At 40.6% G+C, this 7,929-nt stretch overlaps 1 long non-coding RNA gene and 1 pseudogene across 6 annotated transcripts; one reads left to right on the top strand and one right to left on the bottom strand.

The window, feature by feature from the left end:
* Positions 1-495: 495 nt before the first annotated feature.
* On the bottom strand, positions 496-2,761 carry LOC127932527 (uncharacterized). 6 transcript variants are annotated; one of them, XR_008145841.1, is made up of 3 exons: positions 1,658-2,761; positions 840-1,294; positions 496-804 (listed from the first exon to the last, which is right to left on the bottom strand). It is a non-coding gene; the product is annotated as an uncharacterized LOC127932527 (long non-coding RNA). The 6 variants fall into 6 exon arrangements; XR_008145842.1 differs by having other exon boundaries at positions 875-1,294; XR_008145843.1 differs by having other exon boundaries at positions 945-1,294.
* A 168-nt stretch (positions 2,762-2,929) lies between these two features.
* LOC127932526 (GTPase IMAP family member 7-like) lies at positions 2,930-4,592 on the top strand (annotated as a pseudogene).
* Positions 4,593-7,929: the final 3,337 nt, after the last annotated feature.

The following is a 7,929-nucleotide window of genomic DNA, read 5'->3' as shown; positions in this document are numbered from 1 at the left end:
AACTTAACAGAATGTAAGGTGCAGCACATTGGGCGCTTTAGTTTTGCATGAGTTTAAGACCATTCCATTGGTCGAAGTAAATCTCCACCCACCTGCGGCACCTGGCTATGCAAAACCAGCAGGCCCACTGCTTCAGGTCTCTCAGTGACAACAGGGGACAACAATATACAGATCTGTGCAACCACACTAAAAGTGAGTATTCAACTTAACTACCTTACTAATTAATTGTTGTACAACAATCTACTCTACAGTAGTTAAATAACTGTAGCACAGTATTAAGTTGACATTTTATTGATACCAGGTCTGTTCACATTTATGCATAAATAATCATATGATCACATCACTTAACATCAAAATGTCAAAACAATATAATCATGTAGCTGTTAACAGTCACATTCTGCTATACAGTATGATTGTACTTATACACGTTTTAATATCGTAGAACAGTGAAAGGAGAAACATGGTTAGACTTTCACCTGAAACATTTACCTTGTTTAGTGCAGAGATAGTGCAGTATACTGTACCTTGTTTAGTGCAGAGATAGTGCAGTATACTGTACCTTGTTTAGTGCAGAGATAGTGTAGTATACTGTACCTTGATTAGTGCAGAGATAGTGCAGTATACTGTACCTTGATTAGTGCAGAGATAGTGCAGTATACTGTACCTTGATTAGTGCAGAGATAGTGCAGTATACTGTACCTTGATTAGTGCAGAGATAGTGTAGTATACTGTACCTTGATTAGTGCAGAGATAGTGTAGTATACTGTACCTTGATTAGTGCAGAGATAGTGCAGTATACTGTACCTTGTTTAGTGTAGAGATAGTGCAGTATACTGTACCTTGTTTAGTGCAGAGATAGTGTAGTATACTGTACCTTGATTAGTGCAGAGATAGTGCAGTATACTGTACCTTGTTTAGTGCAGAGATAGTGCAGTATACTGTACCTTGATTAGTGCAGAGATAGTGTAGTATACTGTACCTTGTTTAGTGCAGAGATAGTGTAGTATACTGTACCTTGTTTAGTGCAGAGATAGTGCAGTATACTGTACCTTGTTTAGTGCAGAGATAGTGCAGTATACTGTACCTTGTTTAGTGCAGAGATAGTGCAGTATACTGTATCTTGTTTAGTGCAGAGATAGTGCAGTATACTGTACCTTGTTTAGTGCAGAGATAGTGCAGTATACTGTATCTTGTTTAGTGCAGAGATAGTGCAGTATACTGTACCTTGATTAGTGCAGAGATAGTGCAGTATACTGTATCTTGTTTAGTGCAGAGATAGTGCAGTATACTGTACCTTGATTAGTGCAGTATACTGTACCTTGATTAGTGCAGAGATAGTGCAGTATATACTGTATCTTGTTTAGTGCAGAGATAGTGCAGTATACTGTATCTTGTTTAGTGCAGAGATAGTGCAGTATACTGTATCTTGTTTAGTGCAGAGATAGTGCAGTATACTGTATCTTGTTTAGTGCAGAGATAGTGCAGTATACTGTACCTTGTTTAGTGCAGAGATAGTGCAGTATACTGTACCTTGTTTAGTGCAGATAGTGCAGTATACTGTATCTTGTTAAGTGCAGAGATAGTGCAGTATACTGTATCTTGTTTAGTGCAGTATACTGTACATTGAGTAGTGCAGAGATAGTGCAGTATACTGTACCTTGATTAGTGCAGAGATAGTGCAGTATACTGTATCTTGTTTAGTGCAGAGATAGTGCAGTATACTGTACCTTGATTAGTGCAGTATACTGTACCTTGATTAGTGCAGAGATAGTGCAGTATACTGTATCTTGTTTAGTGCAGAGATAGTGCAGTATACTGTATCTTGTTTAGTGCAGTATATTGTACCTTGATTAGTGCAGAGATAGTGCAGTATACTCTACCTTGTTTAGTGCAGATAGTGCAGTATACTGTATCTTGTTAAGTGCAGAGATAGTGCAGTATACTGTATCTTGTTTAGTGCAGTATACTGTACATTGAGTAGTGCAGAGATAGTGCAGTATACTGTACCTTGTTTAGTGTAGAGATAGTGCAGTATACTGTATCTTGTTTAGTGCAGTATACTGTATATTTTTTAGTGCAGATATAGTGCAGTATACTGTATCTTGTTTAGTGCAGAGATAGTGCAGTATACTCTACCTTGTTTATTGCAGATAGTGCAGTATACTGTACCTTGTTTAGTGCAAAGATAGTGCAGTATACTGTATCTTGTTTAGGGCAGAGATAGTGCAGTATACTGTATCTTGTTTAGTGCAGAGATAGCGCAGTATACTGTACCTTGTTTAGTGCAGAGATAGTGCAGTATACTGTACCTTGTTTAGTGCAGAGATAGTGCAGTATACTGTACCTTGTTTAGTGTAGAGATAGTGCAGTATACTGTACCTTGTTTAGTGCAGAGATAGTGCAGTATACTGTATCTTGTTTAGTGCAGAGATAGTGCAGTATACTGTATCTTGTTTAGTGCAGAGATAGTGCAGTATACTGTACCTTGTTTAGTGCAGAGATAGTGCAGTATACTGTATCTTGATTAGTGCAGAGTGCAGTATACTGTACCTTGTTTAGTGCAGAGATAGTGCAGTATACTGTACCTAGTTTAGTGTAGAGATAGTTCAGTATACTGTACCTTGTTTAGTGCAGAGATAGTGCAGTATACTGTACCTTGTTTAGTGTAGAGATAGTGCAGTATACTGTACCTTGTTTAGTGCAGAGATAGTGCAGTATACTGTACCTTGGGTCAACAGCCGTCTTATAGCAGGTTGTTGCTGTGAGGGACACACCTGCAGGTATACTTTTTTGTCAGTACTGACTAAGGTCAAACTGCTTAGAGGTTGCATGTATCAACCAATGGATGACTGATAGCTAAAACACATGATGTGGTTAGCTGATATATAAAATACCTATCCAGGTGTTGTAAGATCTGGTGTCAGCAACATCTGAGCAGAGGAACAGAGGAACACTATGCTTTGTGTTCAGACACCTCCTGATTTACACATTTAGCACTGGTTTCAGTTATACTGATTCCACTTAATTATTGTCTGAACTGTTCCTGTCTGTCAACACAGTAGATGTGATGTTTGATGGTAATGGAACACGACCTCTAACTGGTCTATCTGGTCTTAACAGCAGCAGACAGGCAGCGGTAGAATAATAACCATGTTTAGAATGTCATTTGATACGCCCCATATGAGCACATTATGTTCACCTGATGTAGGCTACGTTGTTAAGGAATGTACTATTTATCCACAGTTATACCACATTACTCTTTTTATAGTTTGTAGTTTCATAGTTTATCATTTGAAAGTCAAATAGCTGAGAAAACAATATAATTTAGTTTATTCTCATCTGTAAACATTGGACCTCTGCCAAACACTCCCAGATGAGTCACTGAAGAAATGTGGACTTCGTATTTTGTAACGAGGTCATCATCTGTTTCCATGTTTTTGATTGGCTGCAGTAGTAGAAATGAAACGAGGAAGAGGAAGGATTCTGTTCCTGTTGACACTCTGTCTGCAATACTTCACTGGTCAATGCCAAGGTGCACACACACACACACACACACACAGTTTTCAGAAGCCTTTAATCAAGCCACTATCAACTCAAGCACTTCTTGTCTGTTTCCAGTTTCAGGGCAGCTCTCTGACCTGAGGATAGTTCTGGTGGGGAAGACTGGATCAGGGAAGAGCGCAACAGGAAACACCATCCTGGGGTGGGAGGGGTTTAAAGAAGACTCCTCCCCTGAGTCTGTTACCTCACACTGTATGAAGCAGAGTGGAATGGTGGCTGGAAAGAAGATCAATGTGATTGACACACCAGGACTCTTTGACACAAAATTGACTGATACGGAAATGAAAAGTGAAATAGAAAAGGCCATCTACATGTCAGTACCAGGACCCCATGTGTTTCTGCTGGTGATTAGATTGGGGGTGAGGTTCACAGAGGAGGAGAGGAACACTGAAGTGGATCCAGGAGAACTTTGGAGAAGAAGCCTCAATGTACACCATCTTGCTGTTCACACATGGAGATCAACTGGAGGGTAAATCAGTGGAAGAGTTTCTGGCTCAGAGCAAAGAGTTACGGAAACTCATCAATATCTGTGGGGGCAGATATCACTCCCTAAACAATGACAAGAGAAAACACAACAGTCAGGTCCCAGAGCTGCTGAAGAAGATAGAGGAGATGGTGAAGAAGAATGGAGGAAAACACTACACCAACGAGATGTACCAGGAGGCCCAGAGGAAGATCGAAGAGGCCCAGAGGAAGATCGAAGAGGAGGAGGAGAGGAAGAAACAGGAAGAGGATAAGAGAGAGAAAGAGAGGCAACAGAAGGAGAGAGAAAGGATCAGAAGAGAAGAAATATTGTCTCGATGCAAGATATCAGCATTGGTCAGTTCGGCTGTATTGGGGTGGGGATACAAATTCTCATCTCCATTGTGGTTAGCAGCAGGGTCTGTATCAGCCATTTTTGAAGGTTATCAATGCATGGATGCTTATTTCAATTGGGGTGGTTCTGACCCAAAAGAGCATGAGGAATAGGATTTCACCATCTCAGATTTTTCTGAAGTTAAGATTAGTTTAAGCTATTTTTTTTGGGGGGTATAATTTGATCACTGAGAAATTAAGCAAATTGATTGCACCCAAATTGGCTATTTTAATTGATAAGATATTCAATAAATATACACTATATATACAAAAGTATGTGGACACCCCTTCAAATGAGTGGTTTCGGCTATTTCAGCCACACCCCGTTGCTGACAGATTTATAAAATCGAGCAGACAGCCATGCAATCTCTACAGACAAATATTGGCAGTAGAATGGCCTTACTGAAGAGCTCAGTGACTTTCAACATGCCACTGTCATAGGATGACACCTTTCCAACAAGTCAGTTCTTGAAATGTCATCCCTGCTTGAGCTGCCCTGGTCAACTGTAAGTGCTGTTATTGTGAAGTAGAAACGGAGCAACAACAGGAGCAACAACAGCTGAGCCGCGTCTCTGTCCTCGGTTGCAACGTTCATTACCGAGTTCCAAACGGCCTCTGGAAGCAACGTCAGCACAGGAGCTGTTCGTCGGGAGCTTCATGAAATAGGTTTCCATGGCCGAGCAGCCGCACACAAGCCTAAGATCACCATACGCAAAGCGTCGGCTGGAGTGGTGTAAAGCTCATCGCCATTGGACTCTGGAGCAGTGGAAACACGTTCTCTGGAGTGTTGAATCAAGCTTCACCATCTGGTAGTCCAACAGATGAATCTGGGTTTGGAGGATGCCAGGAGAACACTACCTGCCCAAATTATGTTTGAATTTTTGTTTCCATTCCTGTCATAACATTCTTTATCTGACCTGGACTTTACTTGCATAAAAATGTTGGATATGAAATCAAAGGAATTCGCACCTCGACATCAACTCGAGTTGCAGTGATCTAAAATCACAAAACATTAAAAATATGTGTAATAGTAGAGTATAAACACCATTAATCATATTGACTTTATAAGTCTTAAAACACTATTCTTTACATCTGCCAAGAGAAACAGGACCAATCCTCCTCTCTGAAGTGGGTCATCAACAGAAGAATGGCAGAATGGTCTTTTGGCTTTTAAAAATGTTGACAATTCTCTTACTCTTGTTCGGGAGAGTTTGAGTCAGGCGACTGTCAATCACGACGCCAGGGAGGGTTTTGAAGTGGTGGCAGAGCCATAACTTGGTGAAAGGAAAGGCCACTGGTCCTGGAGGTCACTGATGCTTGGAGGAGGACAAGAGTCCTATCCATTGTTACAGATAATATCCTTTCTTCATTTTCTTTTAAAAATGACAAATAAACCATTGTTAGGCTATGTGCTGCACTCCATACCAGCACAAGAAGACAAACAAACAAACATTTGTATTATTTTGTACTTTTATGTATTTTTGGCATTTCTGTCCCTTTTATGACATTTGTCTCGCTCCCTCATAGCATAAACCATTTATTTTGAGGGCAAACAAATTAACTATTTACAAAACCTTTTTAACCTTGTGTGTGTGTGTGTGTACACACAGAAAAAGGGTTCCGAAAGGGTTCTTTGTCTGTCCCCATAGGAGAACCTGTTTTGTTTCCAGGTAGAACCCTTTTTGTTTCCATGTAGAACCCTCTGTGGAAAGGGTTCTACATGGAACCCAGAAGAGTTCTACCTGGAACCAAAAGGGTTATACATGTAACGTTACCTGGAATCAGAAAGGGATCTTCAAAAGGTTCTCCTATGGGGACAGACAAATAACCATTTGACCTTCTAGATGGCACCTTTTCATAACAATTATATAAATATGTTACATTCATCAATCAAGATCTCACCTCTTTGGTTGAAGGACTGAAGCAATTCCCGGCACTATATTGGTGTCAAATGGTATTTTATGTGGCACTTCTGGTAGAGCATGGCGCTTGTAACGCCAGGGTAGTGGGTTCGATTCCCGGGACCACCCATACGTAGAATGTATGCACACATGACTGTAAGTCGCTTTGGATAAAACGTCTTGCTAAATGGTATTTTATATCTTCCTGTTGAACATATTCAAGGTCTTTAATATTCTCCACTACAACATTTGGCCCTCAGATGCTCTGACAAAGATCTCACCAAATGCTCCAACTCGGGCAATTGGTGTTTAATTGCATCTTGAAGACCCTCCATGCCTGGTTTAAGAAGAACACACTGAGTGAGACAGGCAGTTGGTGTTTAATTGCATCTTGAAGACCCTCCATGCCTACACTGGTTTAAGAAGAACACACTGGGTGAGACAGGCAGTTGGTGTTTAATTGCATCTTGAAGACCCTCCATGCCTACACCTGGTTTAAGAAGAACACACTGGGTGAGACAGGCAGTTGGTGTTTAATTGCATCTTGAAGACCCTCCATGCCTACACCTGGTTTAAGAAGAACACACTGGGTGAGACAGGCAGTTGGTGTTTAATTGCATCTTGAAGACCCTCCATGCCTACACTGGTTTAAGAAGAACACACTGAGTGATTCAGAGAAACAGAGAAACCTGAAAGATCAACAAGAAAGATCAATGCAACAGACTGACATGTCAACTTGGCTACTGTTAGCTAACACAATCCAAACAAGCTAACGTTAGCTAGCTAGTTAATAATAATAATAATAATAATATATGCCATTTAGCAGACGCTTTTATCATCAGACCCTCCAGCTGGTTTAAGAAGACTTACAGTCATGTGTTTAATTGCATACATTCTACGTATGGGTGGTCAGGCAGTTGGGTTTAATTGCTTCTTGAAGACCCACTACCCTGGTTTAATTACAAGCGCTCCATGCTCTGAGACAGGCCAACTGAGCCACAGAAGGACCAGTTAAGTATCTTAGTTGAGAAAACCTGCAGTAGGTATATAGAAGAATATAGTATATGGAATTACTACATACTAATGAGCTGCACAAAAATATTTAGGCGACTTTTCCAAAACAATAAAATAGCTAGAGTAGAACAGAAAACTTATTTTCTCATGAGTTTTCCCTCACAGACCGTTTGGCGAGGAGCATCGCATTAGTGGAAATCAAGTCTGTTCTCAGGGCAGGCCTAGTTGTAGATAGATTCGAGTCGCGTCAAGGAACATTGTTAGTATTTTAGCTTTCCCTAACCTTTACCTAATTATCCTAACCTGCTGCGTTAATTTTCGTAACCTTCTGCGCAAAGTATCTTCTGCTAGTCAAAGCCGGCAGAGCTGCCCTGAGAACAGTCTTGGTCTCATCTATGAGATTCAGCTCTTTCTCTCTCTCACACACACAAACCACAGACCGTTTGGCGCCGCCAACTACAGCAGTGTTCAGGTACTACTGTAAAGAAATACAGTACGTTAGAGTAATTTTTATAGGAGGCTTACATTTACAGTTAACAACAGTATAATTTTACCCATGATGCAGGGTAGCCTAGTGGTTAGAGTGTTGGACTAGTAA

The sequence above is a fragment of the Oncorhynchus keta genome, chromosome 10 (assembly GCF_023373465.1).
Source record: "Oncorhynchus keta strain PuntledgeMale-10-30-2019 chromosome 10, Oket_V2, whole genome shotgun sequence".
Taxonomy (NCBI): Eukaryota; Metazoa; Chordata; class Actinopteri; order Salmoniformes; family Salmonidae; genus Oncorhynchus; species Oncorhynchus keta.
This window is presented reverse-complemented; position numbering and strand designations above follow the sequence as displayed.